The sequence below is a fragment of the Xenopus laevis genome, chromosome 6L (genome assembly GCF_017654675.1).
Source record: "Xenopus laevis strain J_2021 chromosome 6L, Xenopus_laevis_v10.1, whole genome shotgun sequence".
Lineage (NCBI taxonomy): Eukaryota > Metazoa > Chordata > Amphibia > Anura > Pipidae > Xenopus > Xenopus laevis.
In genome coordinates, this window is record NC_054381.1 from 130,777,282 (window position 1) to 130,793,405 (window position 16,124).

At 36.8% G+C, this 16,124-nt stretch overlaps 1 long non-coding RNA gene across 1 annotated transcript; it reads left to right on the forward strand.

Annotated features, from left to right (window-relative positions):
* The first annotated feature begins 12,463 nt into the window (after positions 1-12,463).
* LOC121394749 lies at positions 12,464-15,626 on the forward strand. Its single transcript, XR_005961991.1, has 4 exons — positions 12,464-12,611; positions 13,232-13,336; positions 14,877-15,316; positions 15,477-15,626. It is a non-coding gene; the product is annotated as an uncharacterized LOC121394749 (long non-coding RNA).
* The last annotated feature ends 498 nt before the right edge of the window (positions 15,627-16,124 follow it).

Genomic DNA, 16,124 nt, shown 5'->3' on the forward strand with positions numbered 1-16,124 from the left:
ACTGGGCTGTAAGTAGTACTTTTTTTTTTGTTTGTTAATTCTTTATTTTTCAAGTTATTATGGGGAAGGGTTTTCAGAAAAGATGGGTAAGTGTAGGGTGGGAATGGTACATATGTATTTTACAATATTATACAAGGCCGTTTCCACAATTATCTTATAACTACAAATTCAAAGAAATACATACAGCAAAGGGAGGGGGAAATTTTGAGGGGGGAATAGGTTGGGGGAGACCAGGGATTTCGGTTGCCAATTTCATCTTTCATTTTCCGAGAATAAGCATATCAACACTATGGGGCAGATTTATCAAGGGTCGAATTTCAAGTTCATGGGAGTTATTCAAAACTCCCATAAACTCCCATGAACTCAAAATTCTACATTTTTAAAAAAAAAATCTAAACTTTTCAAAGTCGGGTGAATAGGATCAACCCACAAATTTGAATTGAATTTTAAAAACTCTATTTGAGTTTTTTCTCCGAAAAAAACTTGAAGGTCAGGAAGGCTGCAAACAACTCCAAATTGATCCCAGGATGTCTTCCATAGGCTAAAACAGCAATTCAGCAGGTTTAAAGGAATTGTTCAGTGTAAAAAATAAAAACTAGGTAAATAGACTGTGCAAAATAAAAAATGTTTCTAATATAGTCAGTTAGCCAAAAATTTAATGTATAAAGGCTGGAGTAATTCCCTAGTCAAATTTGACATTTTTGGCCATAAAAAAAACTTTAGAAATTCTAATTTTCACTGCGAACCTTGATAAATCTGCCCCTATGTATTGTCTTTGTATATGTTTGTTTAAAAACTGACATTTATATCATACTAGACAACTATTATTATTAGTCGAACTGCATGTAATCGCTAAACTACATGGGAGATTTTGAGGATGGTGTTGGATCGACAGAACACATCCTGCAAGTCACATGGGTCAAAATATAATGGGACAGATACAAAAATCAGATGTGTAAACTACATTGTATGATTTGCCATCAGACGCGCGCTCCTTTCGAAAGGGAACGTTGAACACTGCGTTTTCATCCGACGACATAAGACGACATAAGATCTCCTGTGAAGTTTAAGCCTAACTAAAATTTAACTCACTAAACTGAAATTTGTCAGTGGACAATTATCAATATATGAGTAAAGATCCATGCGTTTGTATTGCCCCTGGAACTCCCCATGATCCTTATCTTGGCAAGCCCCATATTGATGCACAGCAGTCTTGGAACCAAGGGTACACATATCTGGATCAGACTGGAGACATTTCTGCCTCCTAGCTTTTTTTGTTCCAGAAAAAGACTTGGCTTTAGCTCCTGCATTGCCAGAATCAGATGTTTTTGAATACCATGATATACAACACTTGTGTTACCCTTTCCACTGAACGTAATGTAAAGCCCACTGATATAAATACATTGCTACATTTTACATTTTTTCACCCAGTACAGGTAAAAGAGTAATTGCCTAAATCACAGTTTGGTAAAGTAAAATGTATAGTAGGAAAGCCACAACTCTGCTAATGTCTTAGAAGAGAACTAAGACAATTGGGTTGATGTTGGTGAATTCAGACCTGGGCAGCAGTAGAGAAGAACAGCGAGTTATTTCCATCCAATTCCTAATTGTAATTGCTGTTCAAACTGTTTAAAGGTTTCCTTTATATACCACCTCGAGCCGTCTTCATGAAGGTTTGAATATAGGGGCTGAAAACGTTGAATAATTTTTTGCACATTTTAAGAAAGATCTGTGTGTGCGGTTACTTTTTTGAACTATATATATATGAGTTAGGGGCAGCACTCCGCTATATTACTTGCCTCGGGTGCACGGCAAAAGATCCAGATACTTCAAATGAAGACCAGCAACACTGAGATGATTTGCAAAAAATTCAAAGTGTATTCAAAACCACATGAACAGCCAACGTGGCGTTTCGGTCCCCACTGAGACCTTTCTCAAGGCAACCATGCCTACAACCCAAACACACATATATACTCATAGCAAACCAATCAATAGGAAGTGACATCAGTGCCACAAAGTGATTACTGCAGTAAATCAAGTGTCAAGTGCTGAAAAGTGTTGTAAAGTGACCAGTTTGGGTTTGTAGTCTCGGTTGCCTTTAGAAAGGTCCCAGTGGGAGCGAAACGTCACAATGGCTGTTCATGAGGTTTCGAATTTTTTGCAAATCATCTCGGTGTTGCTGGTCTTCATTTAAGAATCTTTATCTATATATATATATATATATGACGCATAAGCGTTAGCTTATGCATATTTTGTACAAACTTTGGAGAGCTGGGGTTAAACTTTGAGTAATTTATATATAATTTTAGTGTATGTTACCAAGAACCTATTTTGTAACTAATAATTTCAAGTGGTTACATGTTATCACCAGATGGGAGTGTTGTAGTATATCCCTTGTGTGTGTTTTAGCTTGAAAACAGACCATTTGTGGCCAGAAACATCACTTTTTTGTTCAGAGTCTGAACTAAGTGGAGATAAACGTTTTTAAAAGTAGTTTTGCTTTCATCCAAGTAGTTTTACAGGATCTATCTACCAAAATCTGCACATGACAAGTACAAGTCATTGTAGTGAGTGCTGGTGACACTTTGTGTAGGGAAGAAGCACATCAGCACATGTAGGCAAATTCCTTTAAGTTATATATAGTGGCAGAATGTTGCTACAAACTTTTAGGGACACCCTCTTAGATGCCGGTAGTCGTAGACAATAATGACATTTTCTATGAAGAAATGTGACTTTAGCCTAAAAGTAGAGAAACCTCTTATAAAATCCTTGGAAAAAACACTTTGCTGCAAACTTCAGCCATCACTCAAAGCATGGCTTATTATTATCACTCCACCCTCGCCCTCTAGATAGAATATAATAGCTTTGGAATATTTTGCTTGCATGGACTTCTTAAAGGGATCCTGTCATCCGAAAACATGTTTTTTTCAAAACACATCAGTTAATAGTGCTGCTCCAGCAGAATTCTGCACTGAAATCCATTTCTCAAAAGAGCAAACAGATTTTTTTTATATTCAACTTTGAAATATGACATGGGACTAGACATTTTGTCAATTTCCCAGCTGCCCCTGGTCATGTGACTTGTGCCTGCACTTTAGGAGAGAAATGCTTTCTGACATGCTGCTGTTTTTCCTTCTCAATGTAACTGAATGTGTCTCAGTGGGACATGGGTTTTTACTATTGAGTTTTGTTCTTAGATCTACCAGGCAGCTGTTATCTTGTGTTAGGGAGCTGTTATCTGGTTACCTTCCCATTGTTCTTTTGTTTGGCTGCTGGGGGGGAAAGGGAGGGGGTGATATCGCTCCAACTTGCAGTACAGCAGTAAAGAGTGATTGAAGTTTATCAGAGCACAAGTCACATGACTTGGGGAACAATATGTCTAGCCCCATGCCAGATTTCAAAATTGAATATAAAAAACCTGTTTGCTCTTTTGAGAAATGGATTTCAGTGCAGAATTCTGCTGGAGCAGCACTATTAACTGATTCATTTTGAATTTTTTTTTTTCCCCATGACAGTATCCCTTAAAACTTATTGAATAGTGATGTGCAGTTCGGGTTTTTCTTGACCTGCAACAGAACCGAGCCTGCCTCCTCCCCTCTTTTAAAAGGCCCTCGTGGACCTGCCTGCCAATGACATCACAAAAGGAGTGGGGCATGGCGAGCTAATGCTCCCCCCCCCCAAATGTGCATTTTTGGGTTTAGCCTCCTTTCATATCAATGATCATTATGATGGTTTGTGGCTTTAATCATCTATAAAAGTAAAGTATTTAGTTGCCTACCATTAGCAGTAAAAAAATGACACTGAAAAAATAAAACTATAATACTTCCCTCGAAGGATTGCTAACTGGTGCAAGGCATGACTTCATTTAACATATATGTGATTAACTCTTATTCATTGCTGCCAGAGTCTAATTAATAAATAAGGGCAAAATAATACAGAAAAAATGGAAGGAAAATCTGTCTTTTACATTTTCAATATTTAGGTATTACAAATACTACAAATTATACTTTTATTAAAATATTCAGCAGATTTAATGTTTTTGTCACTTTTTTTTCCCAGACAAATTCAGCGAAGTGACTTCATGGTTAATCGACCAGACCACGCTTCTGGGCAGATTTATCAAAGGTTGAATTTTGAATTCATGTGAATTTTTTTTTTTTACTCTAATGAATTCAAATATACTCACAACTCGAATGGGAGGTTATTTAATAAAAAAAACTGAACGTCTAATATTTGATAAATAGGAACAATACGTAAATTTGATTTGTTTTTGATTCGAGTTTTCCCTCCCAAAAAAGTAAGTCTTTGGGGCAAATTCACTAACCGGCGAAAATTCGCCAGTGCTGGCTATGTGCACATCGCAACACTTCGCCAGGCGAATATTCGCCTGGACAACGCTAATTCACGAAGATCCGAAGTTGCGCCAGGGTATTGAACACTAGCTAAATTACGCATACAGCGTGCAGTTAAAGTACAATGGCCGTATATGCTGCAGCAAATACATTACACTACACAAGGCCAGGGAACCTTAATAAAATTATATAAAGTTGTTATAATGCCCTACACATGTGTCCACAGTATAGTTTATGTTAGCAAATGTAGGGGGGAAGGAGGGTACCCCCCAAAAAAAGTTACGATCTTTTTCAGTCTATCACGCTTTAAATAGGAAAAAACGCCAGCGTTTTTTCGGACTTAGAAAAATTTTCAACTTTTTTTTGAGGAACTCATATCTACTCTATTGCACTTCGCCTGGTCTGAGGTGGCGAAGGCAAGTCTGGCGATAGAAGTAACGGTCAGTAAAATCAAAAACTTTGTGAATTTGCGTAGTAACGCTCTTTTGCCCGAACGAAAATTCGCCTGGTATAAGAGTGCGAAGTTGCGCCAGAGTCTATCTCCTTGGCAAAATTACGCCAGCTGCCATTAGTAAATCATCGAAGTACCAAAATGACGTCACGCTGGTGAATTTTCGCCAGCGTTAGCCACTTCGCCCTTTAGTAAATTTCCCCCTTTGACTTTTACATGAATTCGGCAGTTTTTTAGGTGGCAATATTCGAATTAGGACTGTTTCTATGGTCGAGGGTGATAAATCTTACAATTCAATTTACATTTTATAGGGGGATTAAAATTTGAGTGTGTGAATTTTGATACCAAAAAAAGAAATTTAAAAATGTAAATTTAGTATTCGACCCTTTATAAATCTACCCCAGTCTTAAAGCAATGAAAAAGAAAAATATGTAAAGCACTTAGTTAACATCATATTTTCAGAATGGTTTATCATTAAGAACAGCGTGAGGAGAAAAAAATATTAGCAATTAGCAATATTAGCAGGAACTTTAACAGTATACATATACAATACACTGCTTGGAAAAATAGCAACATGCAAAATAGAAAAAAACTAGGCATTTAAATATAAAAGAATCCATTTAACAAATAGATTTTCCATCATTTGTTTATTATTTAACAGTCTAGGAAGTTTGCTGCCATCAGCAGTTCCAGCGCGATCTCTGGCACAATGGGAAATTCTGGGATTTCTGTGGAGCTGTTTGTGTAAGGAACCTTGTAGGTAAAATACATGAAGACTTTAGATAGAACATGGGAGGGAATCTCTCGCAAATTCACTTCATTGCTTTCATTTTCAGCAAACTGTCCTGTAAAGACAATACACACGTCCCGTGGTTAGTGGTCGGTTAAATAAGTCTTGTCTGGTTTTTAGCTTTTTTTCTAAACCCATAAGTGGTTACTAGACTGTTCTTGAATGTGCATTAAACTCCCCCCCTTCTGATGAGAGGGATTATGATCAGATAGTTTTGATTTTCAAACCATATTTAAATTTGTAGATTTTACCCAATTACTTTTTTTTACCTTTCCTTTTCCATTCTAAACACTTATAGGAAATATTCTTTAAAGTGTAGTGGTGGAACTACCGGGGGAGCAGGGGGTGTGAGAGGGCCAGGGCCCGCACCCCCTCAGGGCCCCCCGGCAGTCTGTGCGCCACTGACAAATGCGGCCGTACGGAGGGGGCGGGGCCCAGCTGTGCGTCACGCACCAGGGCCCGCCCCCCTCTAGGATCGCTACTGCTAGCCAAGAGTTTTGGTACTAAATATTTCTGAAGTTGATTACAAATGCCCCTTACATGTTCCCCAAAATGAAATGTTAGTGATAAGTATTAGCCAAAATGTAACATTATAAAAACACAAGATATTTAGAGTTACATTTTTTTCTATAACAGATATCAGAGGCGGGCCTGGCCGGAGAGGCACCCTAGGCAGCCCAGCTGGCCAGCTTGCCATTCATCCCTGTCTGACGTGCATGTGGGGCTCATGTGCTCATACGTGGCAGCAGTGCTCGCGCGCGTATGTGTGACATTAGGGCTCGCGTGTGCATGTACAGCGTCAGCGCTCTCTCGCGCATGCACTGCAACAGCTTGCACGCAGCAGGGGCATTGTTGGACGCAAGTCTAGTGCCAGGTCCGGTCTAGGAGTAGGCAAAAGAGGTATCTGCCCAGTGCCCCCCAATCATTGCGCCCTAGGCAGCTGCCTCTTCTGCCTACCCATAGTTCCGGCACTGACAGATATTACCATTTTCAATAACGAAATGTCTTAACAGAAAAAAAATACAGTAAAGAATTGTAAGGTCTGTTCTTTGCTCTCTTTAGGTGATATTTTGTGTGCAGTAAGGACAGATTTCTCATCACCATTCTGGTTATTGGCTATTATTATTATTATCAAACCATTTTCTCTCTACTCTGTACTCTTATTTTAGAAAAATGTATTTACATTTTTACCAGCTGAGTTTGATGAAAATGATTCAGACACATTTAAAGCTGAGAAGAGAATAAAAGATATTCCTTAAATCCATAAAAAATAAATGTTACAGTAGATATAAAACAAAAATGTATTTGATTTTATCACTAGGCGATAGTGTGACCCACGTGTAGCCTGGAGTAATGTTTACTACAGATGCACCAAATCCAGGATTCAGTTTCGGGTTCAGCCAGGATTCGGTAGGATTCGGATTTTACCGAATCCTTCTGCCATGCAAAACGGAATCTGAATCATAATTTTGCATATGCAAATTAGGGGCGGGAGGGAAATTGCGTGACTTTTTGTCACAAAATAAGGAAGTAAAAAATGTTTCCCCTTCCCAGACATAATTAGGATTCATATTAAAATGCAAATTAAAACTGTGACTTATTTGATCAAAATGGAGTGTATGGGGCAAATTCACTAAGATCCAAAGTTGCGCCAGCGACAGCTTCGCCGCACTTCGCCAGGCGTAGTTTCGCCAGCGCTACGCAAATTCACTAAAATGCAAAGTTGCGCTCCGGGAGGCGAACGGTAGCGAAGTTGCGCTACCATTACTTCGTCAGGCAAAGCAAAGTTACACTAACGATGCCTAAAACGTTAAAATATAATGGACTTATATGCTGCAGCAACTACATTACACTACATAAGCCCAGGAAACCTTTATAAAATAAAATAAAGTGTTCTATTGCCCTACACATGTGCCCATTGTATCATTGAGTTGCCATATGTTAGGAAATGTAGGGGGAAGGAGGATAACCCCAAATAAAATTTCGCTATTTTTCATACTATCACCCTTAAAGAAGTAAAAGACGCTAGCGTTTTTTGGGACTTAGAAAAAATATAAACTATTTTTGGACAAACTCCTATCTATTGTATTGAACTTCGGCTGGTCTGACCTGGCGAAGTAAAGTCTGGCGCAAGAGGTAGCGTTCAGTAAAATGCGCAGGTCAGTGAATTAGCGTAGTTACGTCCCTTCGCCATAGCACAACTTCGCCTGGCGTAAGGGTGCGAAGTAGCGCTAGAGTAGGTCCACTTCACTAGCGAATTTACGCCATCACCCGTTAGAAAAACGATTTGTGGAAATACCACCTAGGCCCGGGCCTAGGGGGGCGGCATGCTGCCCAACCACACCCACATTGGTTCAAAAACACTGGGGATGTGCCGGAGATACAATCATTTTTTTAATTTCCTGTGCGCCAATCCCCATTGCTTCAGTCCAGATGATGAAAATTTGCACTAATAAAAAGCAGGGGACAGGGGCGACAAAATGGCAGTGGGCCTAGGGGCTCCCACTATGTAAATCCGGCCCTGACTGTTTAAAATCATTACAGAGCAGTGGCTTTATTTTATGTCATCTAATCAGCAGCTGATCATGTGATCTATCTCTGTGATGTCATAATGGGCAACAGTCAAGATATTCAAAATTAGCACAGATAATAACTGGGCCATTCTCTATACAGATATACTATTAATTTATTAATAACACCATTCTTCATACTAATATATTATGTATTCATAACAGTCAAAAACAAATCCATTACATTTAAACATACTGTTGTTTAAAATCATTACAGAACAATGGGCTTCATTGTGTGTCATCTATTCAGCAGCTGATCATGTGATCTATCTCTATGATGTCATAATGGGCAACAGTTAAGGTGTTCAAAGTTAGCGCAGATTCTCTCATTCTTAATCAGACAACTGAGGTAAGTGGAGCTCTGCATATACTGGGGAAACAAATAATATTATTATTAATAGTTTATTAATATAAATAGAGCAAATACAATTTAAAAATATGTGCTTATTTATTGTAACATCCGTTGTATAAAAAAGCATTTGAATATCTTGGAAAAATCCAATATTTTGAATTTGTATTTTATTCTTCATTTCTAGTGAGTTTACAAGCTCAAAGAGAAATGCAAAAAACCCATATTGAATAAATAGTTACAATTTTCAACGAGACTGGTTAAATTTGCCCATCACTGCTGGCGAAGTTTTGTATTAGTGTTTTTTGTGGGTTTTACACCTAATAAATCTCAAACTTTTAGAGCCTTTTTTTAAAAAAAATTAGAAAACCATGAATTTATTTATTAAATGTCAATTTTTTTTTCGGCATTAAGGGGCAGATTTATCAAGGGTCGAATTTTGAACTCCCATAACTTCGATATTCGAAGGAAAAAAGACCAACCAAAATCTATTTTGAAGTTTTAAAGAGACAGTACATGATAAATTTAGATATTCGAATAGTCACATTTTTTTCAAATTCTAATTGAATTTTGGCCTATATGATAGTCAAAGTATACAAAAATAGCTCAAAATTCGATTTTTTTTTTTACATCAAATTTTTATTTGGACCCTTGATAAATCTGCCCTTAACTGTCGTTCAAATGTTACCTTAAAATTAAAGTTATTTGCTGAAAAATCTGTAAGATAAAACTCAATATATGGGGGCCTAAAACCAATTCATAGGATTATTACAGTTTGTAACCAGTGATATTTCTCTCTCTCCACAGAAAGATCTTCAAAAACCAATCAATCTTCAATCAACAAAAATGTTTCGATACATCTGTAAAATTTTTAATTGTTTTCAAAAAGTAAGGATATTTTTATTTATTTCTCTGATAGCCCAGATTTTAGATTTTGCGAAACGGCTGCGAAAATTCGCCGGCGTAAAAAAAAATGGACGCCGGCGTCCGTTTTTGGACTCCGGCGCATTTTTGCCAAAAAAGACGGACGCCAAAAAAAATTACGCCGGCGTATAAAACGGACACTGGCGTCAAAAAGGAGATGCCGGCAATGTTTCGAGAATTTTTCAGCGTTTCGCGAATTTCGGCGAAATGGCGAAAATTCGCTCATCACTAGTTTTGGGATAGTTTTGTGTATATAACAGTAGTATTCATGTCTGGTTTTTGAAAACTCATATGCCACTAGCTTTGGGAAGATCTATGGCGATCTTATTTTAAGAAATAAGTTTTAATAGCATCTCACTTTACACAATTGCATTTCTGAAATGAGTTTTTGTGGATTCAGCATTCTTGCACATATTACTATTCAAACACATCTTTACGCTATTGTTTTCCAATGGTGGTTGAGAACTGCTAGGGTTCCTCATCCTAACTGGTAATGGCCCTTTTAATTTAGTTCTCCTTTGATCATTGCTTTTATAATCAAACCTATTTTCTCTTTTTTTGACAGAAAAAAATCAATGAACGAGAAGAAATTATTTTGGTAAGAAGAGAAGACCTGCAAAACACACACAAACACACACACACACACACACACACACACACACACACACACACCACACCCCCCACACCCCAAAAGTAATTGACAATATAACATGATTTTAAAAAAGTCCTAGTTCATCAATTCTAATTCTAAAGTGGATCCCAAAATCCCAAAATAAACACTTGTTGTAAGTGCAGGGTGCTTACAACAAGTGAAATTTAAAAAAAAAAATTTAGTTGCACACCTGAAATTGCATCAAAAGGTGATTTATTTAAGCCCATGTATCTACATCACAAAAGGGCAATGTTTCGGACCCCTCCGGGCCCTTTATCATTCTAATAGTGCGTCAAACAAAAATGAAAAAGCAGTTAAAACATTTAAAAAGATACAGCACTTCTTCAACCATTATGCTTATTCTAGGGGCATATTTTTCTAATATGGTAACCAGATATCTGATCTCTAAATTTAAATTTGCTACTTGCCACTTTCAGTTACATACTGACCTTTTTGTTAATAACCCTGTTCATCATCAGGAAGTCCTATAAACCCTTGCATTTTTATATAAAAAAAGACTTTCCAAATAGATGCCTATACCAACCCTGCTGCATTTATACGTCTATTTATAACCATATCACACTGAACGCATTTCTACCCAATAGTAAACAAGCTCTGACATTTACAGATAATCTGTCTCGTATTTATCCTGACCAATACCGGGTCTTTACATCTGTTACACAACCACTTTTTTATTCCAAAACAGACGCTGCCAGAGGAACCCGCTGAGAAAATCTGCCTGGTAAGCAAATAATAATCATAAAATAACTTCACTTTACAAAACTCCATTATATCCTTACAAAAATATGCTGATCTTTACTGATGGTTTGCTTTTAATATTTGCTTCTGATAGACAATGGGTCTTTTAGCCTGTTTCCATGCTGATGTTCATAAAATAAAAATATTATTAATACTATAAAATCAAAATACTACTTCTCTCTTAAAGGAGAACTAACACCTAAAAATGAATATGGCTAAAATTGCCAGTTTTGCCATGTTTATATACTGAACTTATTACACCAGCCTAAAGTTTCAGCTTCTCAATAGCATCAATGATCCACGACTTCAAACTTGTCACAGGACGCCTTCCCCAGTTCAGACCCATGTGTACTTAAATTGTGGCTGCTTCTTTTTGAACAGCGAGTGTGCCGTCTTCCGCACATGCGCACTGGCGGATCATCAGCACTTCCATGCATTGCACACTCACACTGTCTTCTTTGCAACATGTCACATTGCCAAAATACATATTATTACCACCCAAATTAATCAATTACACGTTCTTCTTTTTAAACAGGAACAACCAGAGGAAAATATCAGCCATGACAACTACCAGGTAAGTCAAAATAAATTGATTTAAAGTAGAAATAAAATATACACACATAACCATTATTTTATACTGATTGGGTTGGTTATCATTAACAAGGCAAGGTTCCTCCTTATCGCCTTTGCTTTCATCTGCAATTATACATTTTATCCCTGTGAACCTGCCTGCAAGGAAAGTGAAAATATAAATAAAACTACATACATAAATATTTATTTTTAGGCATGATGGCTTGTTAACTTTTGGTCACTGCCCTTAGTCATTGCGACTCTGCCCTCCACCTTGTATTGGATTAAAATCCAGTGCAAACACAAGAGAACCCTGCCAAGAGCTCCATTGCAGCTTGTATCAACTACTGTGCTTTGATATCAGATGCCATTGTGTCCTTTGGCTATACCTGCCAATATGCATTACTTCCAGGTGAAGATAGAATCCCATTCAAATATTAAGAGATATGATTTTGTGTGCCATTCAGAATGCAAAAAGCTTCACCAAAATGTAATAGGCAAAGCTCATGGGTGGCATGAATATTGGGTAGAAGACATAGCACTCTGAGCCCCATGGTGTCACTTTACACTGAAAAACATTATAAAACACTCTACTTCTCTCTTTAACAGGAGAAGCCTGAAGAACAATGTGACCATGACATTTGCCAGGTAAGCAGAAGAGTAAACGAATAAGAAATTATTTCTAAATTATACATCACTGGGGAACCTGGTAACAAATCAGTCAGATAAGCAAAAACATTGTGTCACTTTGTATTAGAGTGTCAATATTAAATTAACTTCTATATGATAAATTGTGAAAAATTGAAAGGGCTTATTTGTCATTCATAATAATATTGAACGAATGCTAAAGATGGTTACCATTAGTTAATTAAGAAAAAGAACATCGGTCATAACACCAAAAGTATATCGGTCACAACACCAAACTGTAACGTTCAACCTATTGACTGATCTGACCTATTAGCCAAAATCTTCATGCTTTTCATGGACTGATGCTTAGAAATTGGCGACACTTTTGATTTGTGCTGGGCAATGTATAGTTGAGCTTCAAGATTTAGTTAATGTGACCAACTGTTTTTCTCAATTAATCAGGAGCAACCTGAAAAGTCAGCAATTGAGATCAGCCAGGAGGAGCCAACAAATGATGATGAAGAAGAAGAAACCACTTCTATCCCAAATTCAGTGCCATTTGTTGAGGTACAGTATAGATGAAATATACTTTAGACCAATACTTCAGAACTAATTTAAGTGACATTAAAAGTGATGGGAGAATTTATTCACCAGGCATGGATTCGTGGTGAGAATGTTAATGCTGCAACAAAAAAAATTTGCACCTCAAAATAATTTTGACAACCTATTGACTTTAATGCATTTGGACAAGAGTCTTGAATATAAAAATTGTCACTCGTGTCAAAATTATTTTGATGCCCATTGACTTCAATGCATTTTGCAAATCTTTCAGAGTTTCGTACATTTTTTTGGAGATTTTTTGGTGAAGCCAAACTGGACAGATTCACTCATCACTAGACATTGAACCCATTAGCCTTGACTTGCCCTGATCTGATCAGTTGGCCCAATATTTCATGTCCCAACACAGATTTATGCTCATAAATGGCCAAGACTGTTGATTTTCAATATGAAATACATATGACTACACCTTGACTACAAGTTTTACTTAGGGGCAGATTTATCAAGGGTCAAATTTTGAAATTTGAAAAACTTCAAAATTCAAATGAAAAAAAAAAAAACAATAGGCAATATATAGTTGAGCTTCAAGCTTTAGTTAATGTGACCAACTGTTTTTCTCAATTAATCAGGAGCAACCTGAAAAGTCTGCAATTGAGATCAGCCAGGAGGAGCCAACAAATGATGATGAAGAAGAAGAAACCACTTCTATCCCAAATTCAGTGCCATTTGTTGAGGTACAGTATAGATGAAATATACTTTAGACCAATCCAATACTTCAGAACTAATTTAAGTGACATTAAAAGTGATGGGAGAATTTATTCACCAGCCATGGATTTGTGGTGAGAATGTTAACGCTGCAACAAAAAAAATTTGCACCTCAAAATAATTTTGACAACCTATTGACTTTAATGCATTTGGACAAGAGTCTCGAATATAAAAATTGTCACTCGTGTCAAAATTGTCACGTGGCAAAATTATTTTGATGCCCATTGACTTCAATGCATTTTGCAAATTTTTCAGAGTTTCGTACATTTTTTTGGAGATTTTTTGGTGAAGCCAAACTGGACAGATTCACTCATCACTAGACATTGAACCCATTAGCCTTGACTTGCCCTGATCTGATCAGTTGGCCCAACATTTTATGTCCCAACACAGATTTATGCTCATAAATGGCCAAGACTATTGATTTTCAATATGAAATACATATGACTACACCTTGACTACAAGTTTTACTTAGGGGCAGGTTTATCAAGGGTCCAATTTTGAATTTGAATCAAATCAAATTTTTACAGATTTTTTATTCGATTTTCACGATATTTTGGGATTTTTTTACCAGAAAACTTCGGGTATTGCACGAAACACATTGCATGTCAAAAAATCATTGGGACTTCTCCCATTGACTTATATGCAACCTCGACAGGTCTGAGATGCCGGATTTTCTGATTCAGACATTTCCATCCTCGAGGTTTAATAAATCCCAAAAAATTTGTGGTCCAATTTTATTTTTAAAAAATCACTAATTTTTTGTGATTTTTGCATTCGGAGTTTAGTAAATAACTCCCTAAGGGGCAGATTTATCAAGGGTAGAATTTTGAATTCATGGAGGTTCTTTAAAACTCAATAAACTCCAATGAACTCGAAATTCGACCAATTAAAATTTATTAAAAAAATCAACTTTTCCAAACTCGAATGAATAGGATTGAGCCGAAAACTCGGATTGAATTAGATTTGAGTTTTAAAAACGTGATTCGAGTTTTTCTCCGAAAAAAACTTGAATGTCAGGAAGGCAGCAAACAACTTCAAATTGATCCTAGGACATCTACCATTGACTACAACAGCAATTTGGCAGGTTTTAGGTGGCTAATAGTCAAATTTGAGTTCTTAAAGAGCCAGAGTATGCTAAATCTTGATTTCTAATTTTTTTAAAAACTCTAATCTAATTTTAACAATTCCCTAGTCGAATTTGACAGTTTTGGCCTTAAAATACTCAAAAATATGAATTGAAAACCGAATTGTCACTTTGACCCTTGATAAATTTGCCCATTATAAAAACTAGGAGAATACCTCAGATAAAGAAAAAGCACCGATACAATCCAAAATATTGTGCATTTTATTAAGATTTGGATAAAAAAACATAATTCTTGGATCAATCCATACATTGTGAAAAGAAAAACACCAAGAAAGCAAAAGCAAACAGATTTTGCTAATATTCAGCTAATCAGACTGCAATCTGGCCTTACACAATTTGACCGAACCTTTCTTTTGATTAATCAGGAGCAACCTGAGATGTCTAGCTCTGAAAAAATCCAGGAGAATCCCTCAGAAAATATGGAAGGAAGCATCAGTACCGAAAATGTGGTGCCATTTATTGAGGTTTGGATAAAATATCATAATACTTGGACCAGTCAATTCATTGTTTCAAATAGAGGGTTGAACTGTTCTCATTAAATATATTTTTTTCTATTAACAAGGAGGAACCTGAAGAAGAAAGCAAGCTTAAAAGCTTTTCTTTACAATCTATGGAACAATTTATGGAATCTTCCCAGCATGCCTGTCAGCCTGAGGTAAGCAGGAAACAACAAACTAAATGAGCAACAAAGCTTCCAATATTGCATGAACTATGCAAAATGTATTCTATCTTGTCTATTAAAATAATATAAAATGTGTTTCTCCTCCAGGTCCATATCAAACATGCATTTGGAGAACTGTTCCCGGTAAGCAAAATTTGTATAATATGCAACTCTGATGAATTATTCCTGCCCTCATCCTTCTCCTTGTATTCTCCTTTTACCATTTAAGCTTCTCTTATTGAAAAATATTGGTATTATAGTACCTTTATTTTAAAATTTTGTGTATAAAACTTTTGTTTTGTAGGACCCTACTGACTGTTTTGATCTCGGAAAAGTTATTGGAACTGGCGGATTTGGAGTAGTTCATAAGGTCAGATAATAGTCTCTTGGACCTCTTTGGATTCTTAAGACCGTAGCATTAATATAATGGCATATATTGCGTATAGTGTTTATTGTTCTCTGACACTTAGGGGCTGATTCACTAAGCTCGAGTGAAGGATTCGAATGAAAAATACTTCGAATTTCGAAGTATTTTTTGGGTACTTCGACCATCGAATTGGTTAAATTCGTTCGAATTCGAACGAAATCGAACGAATCGAACGAAAAATCGTTCGACTATTCGACCATTCGATAGTCGAAGTACTTCCCCTTTAAAAAAAACTTCGACCCCCTACTTCGGCAGCTAAAAGCTACCGAAGTCAATGTTAGCCTATGGGGAAGGTCCCCATAGGCTTGCCTGTGATTTTTTGATCGAAGGATTTTCCTTCGATCGTTGGATTAAAATCCTTCGAATCGTTCGATTCGAAGGATTTAATCGTTCGATCGAACGGAAAATCCTTCGATCAATCGATCGCAGGATTAGCGCTAAATCCTTCGACTTCGATATTCGAAGTCGAAGGATTTCAATCCGAGGGTCGAATTTCGAAGTATTTTTAACTTCGAAATTCGACCC